This window comes from Apostichopus japonicus, chromosome 6 (genome assembly GCF_037975245.1).
Source record: "Apostichopus japonicus isolate 1M-3 chromosome 6, ASM3797524v1, whole genome shotgun sequence".
Classification (NCBI taxonomy): domain Eukaryota; kingdom Metazoa; phylum Echinodermata; class Holothuroidea; order Aspidochirotida; family Stichopodidae; genus Apostichopus; species Apostichopus japonicus.
Genome location: NC_092566.1, coordinates 6,298,993 through 6,324,012, shown reverse-complemented (window position 1 = coordinate 6,324,012; position 25,020 = coordinate 6,298,993). Strand labels below are relative to the sequence as shown.

General features: G+C 36.2%; 1 protein-coding gene across 3 annotated transcripts in view; it reads left to right on the top strand.

Annotated features, from left to right (window-relative positions):
• Positions 1 to 25,020, top strand: part of LOC139968802 (uncharacterized) — a 66,270-nt gene that overhangs the window by 5,789 nt on the left and 35,461 nt on the right. The window lies entirely within an intron of this gene.

Sequence of the window (25,020 nt, the reverse complement as noted above, 5' to 3'; positions counted from 1 at the left end):
CCAAAATTGTATGCAATTTAAGGAGAAAAAATAAAACAAAGAAGATAGAACCCTGGTAACAAAGATGATAAATGGCATGTTGCGTGAAATGAATACGAAAGTAATATTTGCGTGAAAGAATAACAGGCTAATATCCTATAGTGCATAGATGGTTTGTTTTCATGAAATATATTAGTGTCGGTTGCAAATGGGTTTCTGAGTAGTTTATTAGACAAATCAATAGATAAAGTCATAACGATGTTTTATCTTTCATAATTTTCTTTATTTACTACATTTTGCTATTTTCAAAGTCTTGAGTTACTCCAGAGAAGAAAACTTAGCTACCGGTACATGATAATGTATAATATCTGACTTTAGTCGACTGCAAAATAACGAACGTAAAAACAACTGAAGTTTGCTAGAATTTTTTTTTCCAAGTAAAACAAGAAAGCTTTTACGTTCAATTTAAGTTTTCTGACTTTTCAGTGTACTACTCGCTAACGACAAACAGCCACATTTTTTCCTTGTTATCACACAGATCTCTTATAGTTTAATAGAGGGCATCTTAGAATGTCATGAGAGTATCACATAACTTTTGTAAATCTAAGTTTGCAAGACAGCGGCCTACAGCTGAAAGCAAAAAATGTCAGTCTTCAGTTTCTGATTCAAGGCACATTCGTGACATTACCTATCAAATCTGAGGGGGGAATGAGCTCTGTAGTAGATTCTCGTTATTTCTAATATCATCATGCTGCACGCAGGTATACATTGCCTCGTATAATTAAGATTGCCGTCCGTTCGGAATGCAGGGAATATGACTGTACGACTAAGGTATGTAAGAACGTGTTAATGAACTGGCTTAGGGAGAAAATGTCCGTGTTTGTTGAGGGTATATTTAATTGGAATTTCCATCGTCGGAACACAAAATCTAATTCAATTGGAATTAGATGGAGGGAGAGAGAACCAGAGAAACGCACAGGAAACAGATTACATGGTTCGTTAATAGAAATCATTATGCTATAGAATAACTCTAAAATTCTATAATTTATTTTGACTGCAGCACCTCAAACTACCAAGCGCACGTGTTAAAGCAGTTGTTTGAACTTCGCAGTGTATGACTTCATCACATCAGCTATACACACACACACACATTCCTTACACAGATATAACCTACTTTGAATGTCACATACGTATAATGGCGAAAGAATTTTTTTCAAGAATGGTTTAAAAGTCCATACCTCAAGATGGGGATGAATCACGATATATTAATATATAACATCTACTGGTAGGGCCTTTTTAGTGTTACCTGCCCTTAAAGGTATACTGTATTGACCCTATAATTATGCCAGATTTCAAAATATAGCCATTCTTGGTTAATTTTTTTTAACTGTTTTAGTACCACCCTGGAGGAAGTTTACCTCACTGGGACATGCAGTCATATTGTGTGTTCATAAAGATTGTCTGAAAACAATTCGGAGAGTAAATACCTCCAGGAAAGTCCTTTTTGAAAACTTCTAGCAATTATTGTAGCAAGCTATAATTTGGGGGCCTATACAGACTACCTTTTAAGATAGACATGGAACCTCGCCCAATATAAGGTATCAACAAAAGAATACAAAATAAAAGCATTGTTTAGTCAGTGTACATCCGTATATAGTTCACTTTCGCAATCAACAGATACAATTCCACTATATCAAAGCGGTATTCGGTACAGTTAGATATGGAACTTAAATTTCACCAGGATGCTTAGAATATGCTCTTTTCGTCAGTCAAAACTTACTTGACCTAATTATAGACTAACCATTTAATTAGGTGCCTATACGACTTATAATGTAATGTACTGCTCCATACTTCCAATTTCAATAATGTCACTTGGTATAGCAATGCTTCCCATAGAATGCTTCGTCAAAGATAATTGCGTTATTCATAGCCATCGTATGTGAGTAATCATGTCTTCTGGAACCTCCTACGCCTTTAGTTGCCTCCACGCATGTCTTTCGTATAGAACTCGGGTGATATGAATTGCAATTAGGACTTTTTCTGCCTCTATCTCCATCTCACTCTCTCTAACTATCTCTCTAAATCATGTGTTGAACACGAACGTCCTGACACGTAAGACTGCGAAGCCACAAAATGTTCCCATGAAACATTAGTTGGAGCATTTCAAAGTCGCAGTGTTGTATGAACTCTCAAGAGAGAGAGAGAGAGAGGCAAAGGAGAAGAGAGAGACGGAAAGAGAGCGAGGATAGATGGGCGGAGACAGAGTAACAGTACCCGCAGTGATTCCTTTCCCCATGAGAGTCACTTGAAGAAAATTAACTCTGCCCTGCGTCATTACATATGTGAAGAAAGTCTTTCTTTCAAACATGGGAGAATGTTAAAAATATATTACAGAGCAAACTGTAAAGCTGTATGTTATATAGCCACACTATTTATATATATAAACATATATATATTTATATAGATTTAAAATTGTAACTACAACTTAGACCAAAAACGTTTTGGTCCTCTCTAATTTTTCTTTTCGTTTTGCTCTAACAAAGTAAAGTTTAGTTATTGATCTAAATTCAGCAACGACATTATAACTGAGGCCTGATATCGTGCTGAAAAAAAGCGTCATGGATTCACTTCAATAAGCAAAGTTTTTTTTCACCTTTTAGTTTGCCCCAAGCTGCCAAAACAGCTCGATGAATGGCCCATTTTCCGATCTGGAATACAACAAAAATTACTTTACGTAAAATGTGTGTATGGTCGGTGAAGGTTAGTAATTACAAAATGCGAAGAGAAATGGAAGGAAGGTGTTTGGTAGATGGGGTGTGTGTTAAGGGGGCAGTGCTAGTGTCTAAGGCTAGCGGTGTGCGGCGTGCCGTGTGCGGTATGCCGTGTGCGGTGTGCGTAGTGCAGTGCGCTGTGTGATGTGTGCGGTGTGCGGTGTGGCGGTGTGCGGTGTGCGATGGGGGATTGTCGGATGGGATAATAAACTACCGTATGTCTTTCAAGAGTGTGTTCATGTCGTCGACAATTTTGTCGAAATACCCTAATTTTAGGAGTTAATGAATTTTGTTAAGATTATGGAGACACTTCGGTCCTTAACACATATTTCAAAGAAGTGACGTCAAAGGCACAAGGGAGGCATCCACTGTTGTGCTTATAGTGTAGATACAGAATTTAGACAGTTCAATTCTACATGGTTGACATGTGCAATCGCACTTTCTAATATCAACTCGTCGACAGCCCAAACTTCTTCACTCCAGTTTCTGCACAGATCAAATAGATATTTATTTGTTGCAACTCGAGTTAATGTCACGTGAGAGTGCGTCGTTGATATATCGGTATACGCCTTTATCCAAATGGCTTGACCTGCTTCTTACGGCATGCACGTTATTCAGGTCACACAAAATAGTGCACTAAGATCCTTTGAAGAAATACACCGACAAAAAAGAACGCCAACAAAAAAGAGAAAATATATGCATTGCAGCAGAGAAAAGTTGGTCACCTTTCATCTTTCTTACACGAGCTAATCTATAATTAAAAGATGTGCGTTTCAAAAGATATAGCAAGGATTGGTGGCTTAAACCAATCTGCAATCTAAATCTACAGAATTATTTGCTGCATATACAAGGATAAAAATGAAAATAAGAAGGATTTTCTTATTTTTTGTAAGTTTTTTGAAGAGATGGGAAGAAAATTTCATATCGGAAATGGGATTTTCTTTGCAAGACTTTATGAGTTCATCTGGTCAAGGCCATCTATAAATGCAAGATATTATTACTATTATTATTATTTATTGATAATTCCATTATAGATTTATTACTAACTCTGACTTGAATTCCTTTTTAAATATGTTATCAAGGTCATCCTGAAGTCCGCCGTTTTTTTTTCTGTCTCACAAAGAAAACTAAAACTAAACAAACAGCGGTTATGGAAAATCGTTTTGATGACACGTTGTTCATCCAGTGTCTAAATCTAGAAGTATAATGATATATATCGTATTTATAAAGAGGCGTCTTTGATGCTTCACTGATGGTTATTGTATCCACATTGTAAGGACGCATTTGCAAACGTATACCTAACATTAATGGGAAAAGAACGATAGTTGAAGAAGAGAACGAGACAGCATCGACAGATCGAACAAGCTAGAGAAACCTAATCATGTAGGTTTCTCAAGTGTTCGCCAAGTACTCTTTTTGGCGTCGTCGACACAATTGTAAATTTAAAGGGGCGGTAGACTAGAATAGATAATTTGATTAAGTTAAGTGACGGTCTTAGAAAAGGAAGTATATACTGGGCCATGAAAAGAGACGGTTAAATGAACGTAGGGCCTTTTTTCTTCTTCTTCTTATCTTACAAAACTTATTATATCTTTGATAGTATAATTGACAATAGAACAACTCAGCGACAGAATCGAGATAATTCTGCGCCAAAATTGAAATCACAAAAGACGTAGCTGAGTTATAAAATTAACTATTAAAGTAGGTTACAAAATTGAAGCCAACGTCTTCTATTGAATAGGAAACTCACAATAGTTATATAATTGTGTGTATCAGATGCACTCAATAAAAATGTCAAAAAGGAAGAAAAAAATCGGTATGCTTATATATACATATATATATATATATATATATACATATATATAATGAGTTGTAGAATCCAGAACAGTGAAGAAACTTCCAGCCTCCACCGGGATTCGAACCCGGGCCGCCCGCTTTATATGCGGACACCCTAACCACTAGGCTATGTACGCTGATTGTATGGACGCTGATTATATATATAACATGTTATTTTTGGGGTTTGTGTATTCTTGTTATATTTAACTCCAATTCTCCTGTAAAACTATTAACTTATTAACGTGTCACTTACTACATTAGACTTATCACGTGACTGAAGATATTGATCTTTAAATCAGACTGAGTAACCTAGAAAACGTAGAATATATAGAACATTGCAGCCTATAGTATGTTGTAATTTGTAAGCATACCTTACCTGTTTGTGCGTTACTCTACTTAATCTGTACATTTAGTCTTAATAGGTCAAATCTTCTGAGTAATAACCAATTGTGCTCAGGGCTTAAACTTATACACAATGATGATTTGCACAATTGCCTCCCCCCCCCCCCCCCCCTCGTCTCTTGAACTAAAATGCATGAGATTCGCAAGTCTTGGACAATTCGAAATTGTCTTTTGGGTAAGCAAAAGAGCGTTTGTAAATGTCATCATGGAGTTAATTCTGAGAATTATTAGTTTGATCTTTGGTGGTAGAGTCGTTTTTGTATCTTCAAGAAATTATTTCAAATGTCATTAAAATATCAGCCAAGCCACTGTCTGACACGGTGCGTGCTAACTCAATACCTTTATGTTGATTTGCATTGTAAATTCTTCCCACACATTTTCGTACTTAGTGTATAAGTCGTAATCGTAAAAAAAATAGCTCATTTTGTGTTGTGTGAATATGTCTCCTTCCACCTACATACATAATACATAACATGAGCTTTCGTGTATATGGAAGTATAAACACGTCTATATAGATAATTTAAAGAGTAGTGTTCTGCTCGCAAACTAACGTCAAGCCAACACTCTAATACTTTTACAAACCTGATTTTGGTAGTTTACTTCTTATATTTGACGTATTCTGATCAAGGCACGTGGTAGTCGACGAGGACGCCAGCTATCCAACAGGTTAAGAAATATGCTATGTGTGGTTACACGCAGTTATAACAAGGCATCGTTCTTATCACCGCACGTGACATGCGCACACAACTGGATTCCACCTATATACCAGAATAAGAAATATGTTATTTGTGGTTACACGCGGTTATAACAAGGAATCGTTCTTATCACTGCACATGCATATTCACAGACAACTGGATGCCACCTATACAACAGAATACGAAATATGCTATGTGTGGTTACACACAGTTATAACAAGGCCTCGTTCTTATCAATGCACGTGATATGCGCACACATCTGGATGCCATCTATCCACCAGGTTAAGAATTACACTACCTATATATATGTATATATATAAAAACAGATATATGAAAGGCCTAGTCTAATTTGCATATACAATTTGGGGGCTGACTCATTTATCAATTTAACTGACATACGATTAATATCAAGGCAGGATTGGTCTTGTAATTAAGAACTTATCTTCCTTTTTACATTGCATCTAATTTCAAATTTTAACAGTCCATGTTTTCTCAAAGTATCTGCTATCCAGTTCTGCAAGAAATTAGAACCTTCTTTATCATTGCATCTGTTATGATCTTTATCTATATAGTTCCCCTCTTTTTTTGTCAGAGGTTCGCTCTCTATATTAAGAATGAGATGTGTGCTTCGAAATCTAACCCTGGAAGATTATTACCATGGTGACTATAAAAACTGACTTGCAAAGTAAACTTGGCCTCTTTTAAGTTATAACATTGGCAATTACGGAAATTAGTAGTGACATATTTCCTTGACTCACGGCCGGGCTTGTGATAACATATCTAAAGAAGTTCTGAAACGAATCCTTTACGACTGCTGCTGATACAAAGGAAGCGGAGGAACCTTTCAAGGGATAACACCGGTTAAAACCATCACCATGCAGCTGTCCGCTTCAAAGACAAAACAAACACAGCAACAAAGAAACTATATTCCAACTGAAGTAAACAAAATCTGAAACAGTCGACAAATGCAAAATATACTCGAACGCAAAAGAAAAACAAACAAAGAAAATGACCCCTCCCCGCCCCCCCCCCCCCCGCAAAAGACAGTAGTTAAGACAGGCAAGTAGGACAAACAACAAAGGAAGTAAAACAATGATAGAGCAACGACACAAAACAAAGATACTTTTTAAGAAAAAGTCGCCCAAGAAAGAACCTGGGCACGAAAACCAAACTACCAAACGACTGATCCGCTTCAAACCCCAGTCCCCTTGCATCGGGACTGTGACTGTGTGATCATCGTCGGGTGTGCATCACCATTCCCCTCGAAAGGGAACAGATACTACACATGATCTTAGCCAAAAGGCCGAGAAAAATAAAAGACAATCTCATTAAGTGAAAGTTGTAAGTATTGAATTATGTTAACCTTGTTTACATTGTATAGCATATATATAGTTATCCCACTTTGAGAGAAATCAGTGTGAACGCATCTCTCGTAAGTATATATTCTCTAACACTTCCGTCATGCTAATTAAGTGACAGACTCGTTAGCATTCGTGTCCCGATGCTGTTCGTTAACGATGTTTTTTACAATCCTCACCTTGGTGAGATTCCAACCGCCATGGTAATGATGAATAATAATTAGTCCTTAATAACGAAATTGATCCAAGGTTACCTATTGCGTTATGTGTTAAGTGAAGGCCAAAACAAACTAGGGCCAACAGTTATAACTCGTTCTCGGTAAACCGTGGAAGAGAGCTTAATCTTTATCGTATGTAAAAACTTTTCCCTTGACATTTAACATTCTTCGCGTAATTACTGTACCATGAAAACGACTTTTTATTAGCAAAGAATTAAAAAATGCATAGAGCTTTGTATGTAGTGACAGTAGTGTGTCACTCAATCCTGACGTATTTTACAGAAAGCGTTGTGTTCAATTTTGTGGTCGCTATGTTATGATATTTAGTATATTTAAAGGATCTTTCTGCACTTTTATATCTGTCTACAGTATACTGACAAATAAATTTCCCGTGTTACATCGGTAACAAGTTTCATATATGACTTACGGTAATAGGCGAGTTACTTGTAATTGTTTGTGGCATCCTTATAGTAATTGGAAGCATTTCTGGAAAATGATTTATTTCTGTCAGTGCAACAAGGAGATCACGTTATTTTATGGTAAATAGTAAGGATAACTTCGAAAATTTCCTTCTGGTATTCATGTTTCCAAACAAAGTTCCACAATAATGATTTCATTGCTGTCTTTGGTGGCGTTCACAAAGGGGAGGGGGTTATGGTCTCCCACCTCCCATCTTCAATCGCGGGAAATGATTCAGTCTGGGCCGCAGTTTTCTTACGTTCAGCCAGGGAAAGGTTAGACCCCTGCTACAAATGTAAAACCCCTTTTCAACTTCACACAAAAATCAAGAGTATTTATTAGCTCAACCTTGCGTTAACAGCGAATTACAGACCTAAGTTATAGTCAAAATATGCCTCGAAATGCGCCATTTGACGTCAAAATTTTCATCTCACAGATTCCTATACAATGTGGGAGTCGCATTCGACGACCCAAGAGGTACACACCATCCTTAATTATAGCATGATTTGCCTCTAGTCCTACCTTAAAAGTTCAGCCTCTATATACATAAAATCAGCATCTCCCTCATGTGGTTTTGCAGTTGTTCATGCGAGCTTCATACCTTGTTGTCTTGGCTTTGCCCTTGGTATGTATAATTATTGTGTAACACACGTTTGGAAGCGCTCGTTTGTTGAACATAATATGTAATACACGGGAGACTAATTATGACTTTCTGGTGACAACTGTTATTTCATATTGTGATACGGCAGGGTTACATAAACATTATGACGAAGGTAGAAGCCTTGGTGGACATTATTAAAGTAAATTTTTATAAAACCGAATCTCATCTAATCTGAAACAACATTTTTTTTCTTCGGAATGAAAATGGTTATGAACATCAATATATAGATACACTGATATAAATCATAAAAGTGGTTTAAAATGTGGTTTGTCTTAGAATATTCGTATCGTAATTCTTATAACAGACATCGTCAATTCTGAAGTTATTTGAAAAACAAACAAAACGAGAATCGCTATAATCATGGTTATCCGAAAGGAGAGTACTGTTCATATAAATGTACTTCAATCGATTCGCTAAAGAATTTCCATCTTGATGTATGACCATTTTTAATGTTTAGGGCACTGGATTAATTATCCCTTCCCACCCTCCCCCACCCAATCCCGGAAATGTCTCAGAAGGTATTCTTATCCTTTCGTCCTCTTACAATGGCCGTCAGATGATAAATACATATAAAAAACATACAAACGACCTACCAAAAAAAGATAATTTATATAATTTTTATTTAGCGCGAGAAAGTTGCATTTAACTGGAAGAATAAATTGATGTGTTCCTCGTTTTCCAATCGATAACCCAGTTCCCTCATTTTTCTGCAACTTAATACCTAGAACTCATTGTATCGCATAGCGTGATATCTCACCTCACTATACATATATATGTATAGCATATATATTTATATCTGCTAACATGTATCACGTGATAAAAGTAACACACCCCCCCCCCCGAAATCAATCCCGTATTCTAGATAACAAAAATCTATGCCTGAGGTAACCTATACGTTGATTTTCATCTTTTCGGTGATATATTTAACCGTGCTTTAAATATTATATTATTTATGAATATCTGTTCGGATAAATCATTTGTATAAATCCTTGTGAACTGGGCAGTTTTTGTTGTTCTGTATATATACCATACAAACAGATTTATATACGCCTACGCCTTCATCGCGGTAGAAGATCGAAGATGTGAACTGAATTAAGTTTTCTGTCAGGGTTTGGTACTTTTTGCTGATCGAGTATAGACCAGAAGGATATCAACTTGAAATACCGTGGCATTTAGATTTTTGAAGTGTATATGTGCCGTGCTATAGTTATTTAGATCACGTGTAGCCCGTACTTTGCCCTCTTGTGCTTCTACGCCACATGAAGTATCAGGATTAGCAGATCACGATATAGGTTTAACGTGTCCAATCTTTATATTGAGTCGAGCTTGAAGTGGACGATCCTTCTCACTCGTGACTGCATATATTCTCGTCTTTTATCACGTTTTTGTCTGTCAATAAAACCAGTTACATCCACTCAAAGGTATTGGGAAATGCTATAGGAAAGATCTTGAACATTACCCAAGTTTAACATTAAAGATTCACAAAGTTGGTCATATTTTTATTGCGTATATGATTCTGTCATGATTCACCGACATCTAGAAGCTGCTTCTCAAGATCTCAAAAGACATCCACCCCACCCGCCCCACCCCCCCCCCCTCCCTCCATCCATCTCTCTCTCACTCTCTTTCTCGTCAGATGTCATTGAACGTTTTTTTTTTGCGTATTATCCTTAAAATCTTGATAAGACGGTAAAGTTGGTCGTATTGAGAATAGTATTGATTTGTATGTTTGTATCATAGGGGCCCCTGCATGCTTCTCATCGTCACCAAAACTCTCTCGACGGGAGAATAGTTAGTTATGTTATAACGGTTACTGTACATTATGCTACAATAAAAAAAGAGCAAAATCATCGCAGTAGCTGAGGATGATATTGGATTATTTATGTTTGTATAAGTGTTCTTATAGCAGGACCCTTTACAAAACATGCAACTATTATGTGCCAACATATACCTCACTATACTTTAGACTCCTTGTATACTTATTGTAAGGAGTGCGTGTATGTATATGTATATATATATATATATATATATATATATATATATATTACAACAAAGTTGCAGTCGCACATGAAACAACATACAATTTGTATTGAGTGCGTATATATATATATATATATATATATATATATATATATATATATATATATAAGAAAACACATCATTCTATGGTTAAGTCGGCAGTACACGGAATAGCATACATCATACAAGTCGTAACATACATTTTACTGTAAGGTGCAGTCGCACATGTAACAACATACATTTTTGTAATGAGTGTGTGTATATATTAGAAAACACATCTATGTTTAAGTCGGCAGTACATGGAATAACACATCCATTCATCGGTTGAACAGTGTATATAGTAAACATAATTTTACAGTAATGTTGATACTAAATGTACCAACATATACATTTATTGTTTTGTCAGAAGTAGCCTACTTTTGACGATGTTAATTTCGTGCGATTCGAATATTATGTCTATTTTTAAAAGCACCGTACACGTTTTGAATAACATACCTTCAGGTCACTAGCGCATAATATAGCGTACCTTTCTTGCGAGGTCGATGTATTACATAATCTTACATGTAATTAGTGCAAATTGAATTTCATGGGAAGTAACGATCAGGTCTAGAAACATAGGGAGACTTATACATTTAATGCAATGTGATTATTGTATAGTGCGGCATATTACATTTCTTGTGAGTTCAGTAAGACACATACAAAAGTACGTTACCATGTAAGTCATTAGCATTAATGTTATACATGAATGAAACCCAAGCTACATTTACTTACATTTCAGTAACACAGCATATGCACTAACTTTACGGTGAGCTAAACACTGCCCGGTAAAGGTGATATCATGATATATAAATTGTTAGATGTTAAGAGAAAAAACTGTATGGTTAGCACACTTAATTGTCTTTTAATAGCTTTATTCTGTTATAGTTCAGATAACATCGAACAGGTCAAATGATAAGATCGCGATTAACCGATTTGAACGAACGGTGGTACAATTAAAACATTTTTATACAGAAAACTTTATACTATCGTAACGGTTGCTATAGGGGCTCATTTGATTCATAGGTTATTAGATCGATGTGGGTGGGATTTTATTTCGAGGGAGCGTAGAGTTTTAGCAAGGGTGGGTGTTTGGTATCTTTATCGAGAGATCTTCGTCCCAAAACGATTTACCCTTACGGGGTATTTGCCAGTAAATATAGCTTAAGTTTTCATCCCACACACACACAGAAGAGAGAGAAAACTTTAAGCAATATTATGTAGCATAATATAGTCTTATACAGTTTTGTTTTACGGTGATATTTGCAACAGTAAACAACAGACAACATATAACACTGTATATATACTCATAATGTTTAACTGTATATAGTGTGTGAATTGCTCCTTTTTTTTGCAGTCTTCCTTTCTTATAAACGTTTAAAATCCTCCGACCTTTGACATGGATGTTTTCCCTAGATATTTACATCCTCTATATGCTACCCTGCTCAAATCGATTCAGACTGTATAAACGGTGTCTCTGTCATAACATGCTTCATGTGGTTCTGCCAAGCCAATTGACTACAGATTGAAACTCGCTTTATTTATCAAAGTGACCATTCGCAATTACACAAATTGCACAAAAGTCATATTGACTTTTATATATCTCCCCATGGCGTCTTTTTCGTTCGTCTGGAGGTTAATTTGAGATATTGCATACCACTGCTTTTTTACATATATATATATATCTTTTTTATCACAGCGGCATTTGGGATCTTGTAATACAGTCCAGTTCGTTTTTATAAATGAACTATTACCATTGCCAGGAGGCTACTTGATATATCTCGTTTTTCATTTGAGGTCTTTCTGACATTTTGAAAAGACCAAAGAAAAAACAAAATCATAAAATGCTTCGGAAAAGATTGTTGGTGAGTTTAATTTCAGGACTATATATAGGTATAGACTGCAAGTTTGATTTGGTAAAAAATCCGTAGGAGGAAACTCTCGTCTGAATGGATCCGACCTACTTAAGTGACGAAAATATTTTACAACTTTTAATGATATAATCTGTACCTTCATATATTTAAGAACTCCAAAATCCTTAACAACACGTCAGCGTACTAATTTTGCTTGTTTAGTCTGTCAACATGAAACTTATAATTGTTGTCATACGAGATTTTCTTGACGCAAGACGAAAAATATATGAATTAATTATGGAACGCTATCTAATTTGGATATGAGGGAACACATATCAATAAACTGTAACCATCTTACAATCAATAAAGGTTTCTTTTTTTTTGAATGTCACTGATAAAAGTTTAATTGTGGTGACATGTTTCGTAGTTTACATAATGAGCGGTGTTTGTGAAGTGGTTGATGTAAACATCAAATTGTCAATGTTAAAACAACAACTACTGTTGCAGTCACGTGCATGCCAGTTGTCAATGTTGTTTGCTAAATGCTTTTATACATGGTTTAGATGGTTTGGTTACGATTATTCATGTTCTCTACTGCAATCTTATAATAATGTGATTTCTTATGGTTTAACAGTCAAGTCAACTTTAGATCTAAATATTGAAAATACAATTGAAATTTTCCAATTTTAGTTCTACATGTGGCTAAATTTAATGTAATGCTAATATGAAAAAAGGGTTTCAAGCGACTAAATATGGAGAACTATATGCCATCATTATTTATTTGAAGAAGGATAACATATTTGCTTCACTTGGCAGATTTAATATAAGTATAATAACAGGCTGCCATTTTGACGACATATGATGACAGATAGTATATAGTGTGTCAAGAAGATGAAATCTTACAAGCAAATTACCCAAAATTTACCAAAAACTGTTAGACGTTTACGTCATAACAAAACAAATTGATTAATCAAGCTAACAACCTAAACTGTCATTGCACCTACGAATTTCAACGACAACAAAAAAGAGCAAAATATATATCTAAATGAACTCCCAAAACTGCTTTAGCAATCAACGATTCCATTAGCTGATAAACTCACCACGGCCAAATAACTTTGGTGTATTGTATTGACAGCTATATTACTAAACCTTGAACAATGAACTTTCATAAAGAAATTTATATTTGGAGGCAACGTTTACACAATTACTGGGCCTTGAGGTGATTGTACACCATCACATTGAATAGGACGTATATGCAACTAATATACATATTCATGAGTAGCTTGAATTTCCCTTGTGTACTTTGTATTAGCATACATATAGAGCCACCCGAACCGAATTGTACAGTTGCTTATAATAGCGTGATAGAGCGATGTGGAAATATCCACTATTTATGCATTGAATTGATGATACGACATGTAATAATAAGAAGGTGTTGAAAATCTTCTGATTGTGACCAAAAAGAGGGAAAATATCCATGAAATACCAAAATAAATATTCAAATAAATGATACTTTATATCAAGTAAAGAAACGAATCAATTTATATGAAATTTGAAATTCAAGAAGGCACAGCTGTACTGTATTAACAATTTCCATTATTTCATTTGTGGAGGGGGGGGGGGGGAGGCGGGAGAGGGGGTAGAACAAAATATTTTTTCTCTTTATGTTAAATGCAGGGCGAATATTTTCCCTGATACTCGTGTTGGATTTAACGATATAACACTTTTTTTTACCCAAAGCTTCGATGCTTGCTCATCAAATTTGAACTTCAAACCTTAATTTAATTTATGTCATGGATTTACCACGAATAATCAGAAAAGAAGATTTGGTAACTAACGCAACCATTCGATCATGTGACACATCAGTGACGATCTAAATGGACTTTAATTGAAGGAGAATTAGAAATTGTTTTGGCAAAATACCGCAAATATGGCTTTTTGACATTTCGCTCATTCAAAGTTAGAAGAAAAAGAATAGCTTTGATAATTTAATTGAAGATGAAGATGGATGAGTTTGTTTATATAAGGTTTTTATGGATGTAAACGGTTTGACTGTTGTACAGAAGACGTTAGGCTAAACTTTACAGATACACGGTGGACAAACGGTATACGCAGTGTGTCGCTGCAGTACGAGGTATTAATGAAAAGTTATGTGTGTGTTTATATAAATATATATGTGTATATATATATATATATATATATATATATATATAAATATATATATATATATATATATTATATATATATATATGAATATATATATATATATATATATATATATATATATATATATATATATATATATATATATATATATATATATATATATTGTCCTACAATAGTAGCATATTTATGTATCATTACGCATACGCTAATAGGATATCAAACTGAAGATTAATCAGCGGTACCTTACAAGGAATGCGTAATCAAAGCTTTAGAATTAATTATTCGTGAATTTTCCATTCATCTGATGTCTTGCCTTGGGACACGATTTGTTAGTAATATATAATGAACATTATATATGCCTTCTACGTAAACCATTCTAAAAGTCTAGTCGCAGGAGTCGATTTTATAAAGAGATAAACGAAGAACCAAAGGTCTATTGCACTTCAAATCACGCAGTACTCTTTACTATGGTTAACAAAAAAAAATACTTAGAACTGGCGATCCTCAAACGGTGAGCTATTTCTGGTAGCAAGCGTCACACTGCTTGGCGAACAATTGCGCATAGGGAGGGAGGGGTGGTGGTGGGGGAGGGGACAGTGAAGTGCACATGATTTAAAAGCTTAGGGTGAAAATTCCACATATTCCCCGACTGATTTGGGAGGGGTATGAACATTTTTCTGTAGGCGGATCAAAACATTGAGCCTGGTTGTGATGATTGTGCGGTCATTGGATATTTTCGTCTCGGCGTAAATACAACTATCATTATAACGGCAACGTTCGTGGGATGCACGTGTAGCAATATAATATAAAACAATAACACGTGTTTCAAATGATGTGATGCCAAATAAACAAGGCAAATAAACATCTAAACTTGTTTATCGAACATATCATCCACCACCTACCTGTGAGTTGATCAATTATCTTAACCCCTCAAGTAGCTGTATACAGAGATTTTGTTCAGCGGCACATCATTGTACCGATCGCGTGATAACACCCCCTCCCCCCCATCCCTCCCACTGGCCAAAAACCCACACAAACACTCAAACAGACAGATACCCACGCTCGAGGAGGAAGATATCTTCGACATACGGTAGTTGCCAGTTGAACTATACTTCGGGCCTCTTTTAAACGGCACAGTTCATATACTATGGTAATTGCTATGCTGAGTGGAGCTCGCTAGCTTTGACCGAGCGAGGAACAGAGAAAGGTGTCAAATTACCTTTCAATTGACAAGTCTCCCCATAGTTATACTTAGACCATGAATAACAAGATAATCGGGAAGAATTCAATGATTTCCCTTAAATACAGATCTTGAAACTGAAAGTAGCAATTTACGTGAGTGCGACAAGTTTTCAATGCAGCTAGTCTGTTTGTTCAATAGTAGATATCTGACTCTTTCTAACTTCTGAGTTGAATTGCTACCAATATGTAAACACCAGGTTAATTAGAAATGTTAACAGTCTACGTGCGATTTACTCATCAGTGGCATACAGTTGCTCTTTGAGTAAGGGAGGATTAAAATAAATCTAGTGATCAATTCGACTCAAGGAAACAAGACAGTCAACGTTAATCTGCAGTCACGATATAGTCATGGTTTAAACTTGCATATTAAATATGTGTTCTATCACCCGCTTCTTCTTATGGCTTTATCAGTTAAAACTGGGTAAAGGTGAGGAGCCTATACCCGTTTACCAGTTGAAAACTAATTTGTGTTATCATTTTTAACATGTGTTACATTTATGATCAGTTGCTAAGGAGATGGACTTACACACTGAAATACTAAATACACAATCCTATGCATAATGATTGACTGGACTAAACAGACATATACTCTAAAGGTTTTGCCAATAATTAATAGGACAACTTACTGCAAAACGCTTAAAATTATTAATTTTGAACCATCATTACAAGGTGTATACTTACTAGTCAAACAAAGGGACAGTTGTTTAGACTACTAACTAGTCATTAGTTGAAACAACCTTTGAGTAATGAATTCGTCTGTTAGTAACACACTTCAGTTTATACTGATTAACGGTTGTCTCTTATTCACAGTATACAAACTGGTCAAGCCAGGTACATTGGGTACACAGTAGCATCTGCTGACAGGGCTAACATGTGTTACGGTGTTATAACACAGTTCACTTTATACTGATTAACGGCTGTCTATTATTCACAATACAAACTGATCAAGCCAGGTACATTGGGTGGTTCTATCGGAATATCAAGAAAACACAAACGTTTGTTTTATTATTTTGAGTAGTGAATAACGAGGGTGACAAAGAGATGAAGGCGAGTAGGCGGGAGGGTGTGTGTGTGTGTGTGTGGGGGGGGGGGGGTTGTATAAATAATGTAGATTTATCATAGATAAGCATTACAGGCAGAACACACGAACAACAGTCACTTCGGGAGGGGTGGAATCAACCCCAGGCCCATTCCCACTTAACCCTGCAGCCCCTCTTCGATTACTCTGTTCACAGCGAAAAAGATCAACAAGTTTAACCTAACGATAACCCTTTTCTTACATTTTCTTCAAGTGTATACTTTGCTGACTTTATATTTGAATCAGTTTTATAAAGGCTAACTGATCTAGTGAAGTTTTATAATAACTAAGTTTGTACCAGGATTCAGAAATTGTAGTTTTGATATTTAGGATTTTATACAACAAATTCAGCAAATCATAAATTATACGTATATAAGAAATGAAAATATATATGTTAATATATATATATATATATATATGTATATATATATATATATATATATTTATATATATACACATATATATATATTATTCTTTTTTCAGTCGTTTCTCTAAAAGAAAACACAGTAACTACAGTTTATTCACATAATCTGCTAACCCAATAATAAAAATTGCCGGATGGGTCTTCACGGCACATATACATGTGTGTCATACGTGCAATGCATTTAGCTTCAAAGGTACTTCACCGCTGTAAAGAACGTTTAATCACACGATAGTACACTCACATTATAATGATGATACACAATCTCGGAAGCCGCTTAAATATAAAGTCGAGAAATAAAACCAGATATACCAAGCTTTTATTCGACCTTCAAGCAAACGAATTGCTTTTAAGAGATAATTTACTCCTTATTTTCCCCATTAGCTCCAGTAGCCTCTTATTTTCTGATTTCAAGTCTTTGCCTTGAAACGGCAACCACTATACACACTGAGGCGTTAGTATATTTGCACAAGATTCTTCATATAGAATCAACGTTATCGTACTAGAACAAATTAGGGTGTTCACTGACATGTGGTACAATAGTATATGCGAATTAAACAAAGAAATTAGTTCATTATAAAAAATAAAAAAAAACACATAATAGAATCGAGAAAAAGCAAGGGAAATTAGCGAGTGAAGAGGCAGAGGACAATAGGATAAGAAAGAACAGATACGCCAAAAAGACGATTTTGATGCAAAAAAGAAAAGAAAAAAGAATATGTCGTAAAAAGTAAGACATGTATTCATTAATAATGCTAACAGGAAATTAACTCTAAGCTTTAAGGGAGGCGTTCTAGATATGCAAATAAAACTTTTTATCCCTTCCTTCGAGGTGCTAGAGTTGCATATTATACCAAAAAAGGAAGGGGAAATTGTCATTATTAAAACCACGGGTGTTCTACGGTATGATACTTTTATGTTCGCTTTAGCATAACTCCGTAGGTGGACAATTTACATATTGCTGATTTGGATCTGTTGATCTGTGTTTCGAGGTAAACTATAAAAGATAACTTAACGGCTTTGCGTGATAAAGATATTTAAAAATATAAAAATATTTGATAGTGCCACCCGATGTTAGTTCGGATGTGATGAAATTGGATATGGATCAACAACCCCCTCCCCCCCCCCCCCGGTTTACTTTGTTGTCACCCTTAAGTTCTATTTCATAGAAACCGAAGCTTATATATCTGTGTCATTTTAACCCTCCGGCATGACCCATAAGTGTGATATCAAATTATCTCAGTCTGCCAGTGCCAAAGTTTAAGTTCAATAACCAAATACAATCGATGGGTTCCAAGAAAGCAGCTCAAGGTTTAAAGGTACACCTATGAACAACATTTTCCTAATCACTCTAATACTAGTAGGCATTATAAATCATGAAAATAGCTGCTACTCCCATCAAAATGCTTCAAATATTGACTATTTAAAAAGTCTTTTTTTTTCTCATTCTTGTTTTATTTATGAATAAATATTAGGTAATTCTACATATTGATGATGTTAAGGGAGTGACTGCCTAATTTTCTGTTATATATGTTCTTTCTTTGCATTTACAACTTTCATTTCAAGGACACAGAACACATATTTGTGGCCTGAGGCGATTTGAAGAAAAAATTATGTTGTCTTCTTTATCATGTATGTTGGTCCCTTCTTTATGACGCCACTTGTTACGTCATCTTGACGAATCGACCGATCTAGGAAGTCGTATACATTTACCCCTCCCCGTACCCGCTACACACAGAAAACACAGTAACTATAACTATAAATCTTGAAGTTTTTTACCACAGTAAAAACTGGATTGTGCTACAAATCGGTAGCATGTGCTATAAGGATTACAGTAAGAACTGAGGATATGACTTTTCCCAACAAATCCAGTTTGATGCATTTTTTTTTGGGGGGGGGGATTACACATATCCTCAGTTCTTACTGTAATCCTAATAAGCACATGCTACCGATTTATCATATTTATCAGCACGTTCCCAGCTGTTAATGTGGTACAAAACTTTAAATTTTACAGTAGTTTACTGTAATCTCTGTGTGAATCGGTTGCTATCCTGTGTGTGTGTTTTTTGTTGTTTTTTTTTTGCGGTGTTTAGTGCTATCGATCGCTTTCATCTCGTATTACTGCAGCGCTTGTCGATTTCTCATCCCTTTCCTTCATCGCTCTTATTAGTGCAGATCATCCAGGCTATCCCCAAATGAACAAAGACAGTGGCAATAACCGTGACGGATAAATAATGGCGAAATGAAAAAAATGAAAAACTAGTAGCAGTATATACGTGTAACTTCAAGTTTGACCGCGAAGTACAACGACTTATACACTGCAGTATTGGCTGCACGTTATATGCCTCTATAACAAATACTTGTATTGAAAGCCGGTCTATGGTGCTGTAGGGTTGAAAGTAACATTAATTAAAAGGATATCTTTCCCTACCGTCAGGACAATGATCTGGGCGAAAAAAAAAAACACAGAACAAAACAAATAATGGTGACGACAATAAGCGGCCGTTGGCTATAGAGTTGATAAAACACACACACAAAAACACCCACGCACACACACACATACGTTTTTTCACTGTTTTTGATTTTCCAACTCACTACAATTTTAATTAATATATATAATTTTAATAATAATAATTATATATATATATATATATTTGTTGTGCGTTGGTATAATACTAAACTGATATACCATTATCCATTGCCACTAATGATAATAATAATGTGATAATAAGTATATATATTATCATTATATTATTATATATTATTATTATCATCAGTGGTAATGGTAAATGGTATATCAGTATAGTATTATACCAACGCACAACAAATATATATATATATATATTTAGGCTATATATAGGCTATATATAGGCTATATATATATATATAGATAGATATACTATTTTCTTGTTATAAAATATTACAGAATGATGTGTACAAGCAGGTGTCAATACAGGTACACGCACACACAACACAGGCACGCACGCACATGCACAAAAGCTCTCCTAATTGAATTGGGTACCTTAATTGCATCTGTGTCAACTTATCTGGTTGTCTTTAAGCGCATTTTGGAAAATTCATGGAAATTGCAAACACATTGGCTCAGGTATTATTACATCGTATGCACTGTGTCCTGAGATCTTCATAAAGCTAGAAAATGGCCCGCAGACAGCATGAATGATGCACTGTTAATAGAAGCGAACATAGTGCAAGGTTATCATACTGTAATTAGTTCGCAACAAATTTACTGTGTTTCCGTACTTGATATAAAATACTACTCGATAGCAATATAGAGCGGCCGTTTTGTATGTTGCCGCATCTGTCGTGATGTACCTTTTAGGCCGTTAACCGTCCACATTACTTTCAACAGTATAACAGTTAATTACTTCGTTAAATGAGTATTTGTGAAAGGGCGACAGGACTGATTTCTCGTTTACCTGAAGTTCCATACAGCCTATATCAGCACAGCTAGACTAAGCAGAAGCCTTGAAAAGACATCAAATTCCCATTAAAATTTCCTATGCATCATATGGCGTTGTGAGCCCGCCAACACGTAATGGAGATGTTGTGTTGCTTGCTATTATGCGATACTAGATAGTTGCTTACCGGTCGTAGAAAAAAGTTTCGTGCATTGGCTATATGTAAACTACACAGTGTTCAGTTCGCCCGATTATCCGTGCATCATTCGACTTTGTACGCTTCTCTATATATACATCCGACTGAAAACAGAATTAATCATTGACCGTGTGTGTCGTGCCGTCTTATCAGGGGAGTGTGACCGAGAAGAAAAAGAAAAAAAAATGTGAAAACGACAGAAGCGAACATAAATATGTTTTGATTAATGTACCCTTCAAAATGTAATAAGTAATGTAATACAATATAAATGTATAATGCCTGAAGGTTTAATTCTTTTTTAGCCCATAGTGGGATAGGTTTTAAAAGGAAAACGTACGTTGTAAATGACGATTTCGCCTTTTACATCGAATTTGCTAGCTGAATTTTGTATGTAAGGCGAGAGTGCCTCACGGCGAAAAGACATTTAAAATTTTACTCTGAGGATATTGATAAAATTCAACCGTGTCTCCCAGTAGATGAAACCTCATTCGTCGATGGCATGCAACCCAATTTTACATCTGTGATCAATATTTAATTAGCATTCTCGAAGTTTCCATCTGAAGCAACAATGACAATATTGGTTTAATCAAAGAAATCGGACTGGAATGATTTACTTTAGGTTAGTATTGTCTGACAAGTTATTCTCAATCACGTAAGAGATAGTCGAATGTTTGTATTGCGTATACTGTTTAAACTTGTGTAAAAGAGAGAAATTTGTTTGTTAGATTTTAACTTGCCATATAAAAAAATAAATTACTTGGTATATTGGTCTGTTTAAAATTGCTATCATATGCGTTTTCATAATGGTATCAACTCTTATTTGTGAGATATTTCTACTGTTTTCTACGTTGAGTTAATTAAAAAAACATTTCGGCAATTAATCGATTCATTACCAACTAACACGGGCAAATTTGGAACCCTTTGGTATTCTCCCCTCAGCGCATTAGTCTTGTGATCTGACCGTTATATACGTTGGAATGATAACTTAGTAAATTCAGTGGAAAAATGAAGACTTCCCGATTTCCTGTAGGAAACCCTGTGACAACGAAAGTAAAACTTTTTTTTTACTCGATTTTGTGGTCCACTTGTAACTGTTGCACTTCAAATACAAGATACCAAGTTTGGTAATTACTCAGTATTGGCATGCAGTATTCAATTATATATGAATACTACGTAGTACCTTCTTCATTGAATATTCACAGGTATGATAAGTGCCAGATAGAGCACCTGCATGGGACAATGACGTCATTTGACCACTCTTTACTGCACTCTTCATGTCTCCTTAAGTTCATTACGAAAACTAAAATATGATATTCTTTATCTCATAGTTTCCTTCGCTTTTTTATATTTTCCAGGGTCCCCCTAATTGACCCCGGACACCAAGCTGTACACCCCTGGCTTTTCTCGTCAGCCCTGACTGACTCCATTCTCGTCAGCCCTGAGGCTGACTCCCTTCTCGTCAGCCCTGAGGCTGACTCCCTTATGTTCAGCCCTGACTGACTCCCTTCTCTTCAGCCCTGACTGACTCCCTTTTCTTCAGCCCTGACTGACTCCCTTCTCGTCAGCCCTGACTGACTCCCTTCTCTTCAGCCCCGACTGACTCCCTTCTCTTCAGCCCTGACTGACTCCCTTCTCTTCAGGCCTGACTGACTCCCTTCTCTTCAGCCCTGACTGACTCCATTCTCGTCATCCCTGAGGCTGACTCCCTTCTCGTCATCCCTGAGACTGACTCCCTTCTCGTCAGCCCTTACTGACTCCTCGTCAGCCTTTACTGACTCCCTTCTCTTCAGCCCTTACTGACTCCCTTCTCTTCAGCCCTGACTGACTCCTTTCTCTTCAGCCCTGACTGACTCCCTTCTCGTCAGCCCTGAGGCTGACTCCCTTCTCGTCAGCCCTTACTGACTCCCTTCTCGTCAGCCCTTACTGACTCCCTTCCCTTCAGCCCTTACTGACTCCCTTCTCGTCAGCCCTTACTGACTTCCTTCTCTTCAGCCCTGACTGACTCCTTTCTCTTCAGCCCTGACTGACTCCCTTCTCGTCAGCCCTGAGGCTGACTCCCTTCTCGTCAGCCCTGAGAATGACTCCCTTCTCTTCAGCCCTTACTGATTCCCTTCTTCAGCCCTTACTGACTCCCTTCTCGTCGGTCCTGACTGACTCCCTTCTCGTCAGCCCTGAGACTGACTCCCTTCTCGTCAGCCCTTACTGACTCCTCGTCAGCCTTTACTGACTCCCTTCTCTTCAGCCCTTACTGACTCCCTTCTCTTCAGCCCTGACTGACTCCTTTCTCTTCAGCCCTGACTGACTCCCTTCTCGTCAGCCCTGAGGCTGACTCCCTTCTCGTCAGCCCTTACTGACTCCCTTCTCGTCAGCCCTTACTGACTCCCTTCCCTTCAGCCCTTACTGACTCCCTTCTCGTCAGCCCTTACTGACTTCCTTCTCTTCAGCCCTGACTGACTCCTTTCTCTTCAGCCCTGACTGACTCCCTTCTCGTCAGCCCTGAGGCTGACTCCCTTCTCGTCAGCCCTGAGAATGACTCCCTTCTCGTCAGCCCTTACTGATTCCCTTCTTCAGCCCTTACTGACTCCCTTCTCGTCGGTCCTGACTGACTCCCTTCTCGTCAGCCCTGAGGCTGACTTCCTTTTTGTCAGCCCTGAGGCTGACTCCCTTCTCGTCAGCCCTGATCGTATTTGATATAGTTGTAACATTCGAGGAGGGCGTATACTGTATCTTTGGAATTTCTTAGCCCTTTTCCTTTTGTCCAGCAGTTGTTAGTGTTATACAGCAAGTAATATAAAGTTATGACTTTCGAAACATTTCAGAAAGCTCATAAAAGTCATAAAGAAGCTCCCATTTGCTTCCTAACTACTTTAAAATATCGCAATTAGTGATTATGTAATATCCATCTTAAAACAAGATAACAAAACAAAAACGTGACTTACTCGGTATGGTAGTTTTTTTGTTTCTTGTTTCTTGAGCTGACGTATTTTCAAATACATCAATGCATATTACATTATCATATTTAATGAGCTGTGGACTAATTTCAAAGTAAAGAAACCTTATGTACACGTTCTAACTATGGAAAGGACAACTTAAAAAATATCGCCCACGACTCGAGGCAATGTTTTATAGCAAACTTATTACTGAGTACTTTTCAAGCTAATGGTGTTAGCAAAACGATATTTTATCGGCTCTTAATAGAAATAATCCAGGGAGTAAAAGAAACAGATAACAATAAGAGCAAAATGGTAGGTGTATGCCAGTGTGAAATAGAAAAAGGAATTCAGTTTAGAACTCTAAGGTTTCCATATTGAAGAATATATATATATATATAAGATAAGAATTGAATGTGTAGCAAGTTTAAATATATATATATATATATATATATATATGCTTTGCAGTAACTGATGTAGATTACTGGATTATAGATATGTGGGTGGAGTTATAACTGGTATTAACTGCCATAGTGAATTTTCTTCTCATTCTTCACTTAATCATTCAATTGGTACACCCAATATGTTACGTCATAATTTCGAGGAATTGATGAATGCTTAACTTTTACCACCAATACCTTGGAATAACTGATGTAGGTTTTCTGGGATTATATGAATGTGGGTGGAGCTGTAATTGGTATTAACTGCCATAGTGAATTATCTGCTCATTGTACACTTTGGTAACTGACAGCATTCATCTAGAATATACATATGCACTAAGTCTAATATATTCATCAGTGAATATGAAAATATTTCATGGGTATAAGTTTAAAATGAAACACATACAGGTTGTTGCTTTGTGCATTTATATTGAGAGGGACTAGAATATTGACTGTAGAGATTTTATGTGACATTTGAAGTTTTTCTTCATCTATAGTACTATTTGCAACAAAATGTACGTCAAATTTGGTACACATACGAAGAGCAATTATGGACTGAGGGCACATGACATACATAATCGTGTGTTATAACTACAGGATTATGTTATTTCTTGGCGCAATGATATCAACCGTTTCACCAATCAATTACCACAGATGTGGCACGTTGACATGCTGTACCAATATCGATTGTTGTTTCAGTGAAGATTTTACATCTGTTTAGAAGGAATAGTTATGATTAAAAAACTGAAGTTTATTATTAATTTGCAGCTTTACCATTGAACTTAATTAATTGGATAATTTATTGCAGTTCAGCGTATATTCCAGGATATGTCCATGACAA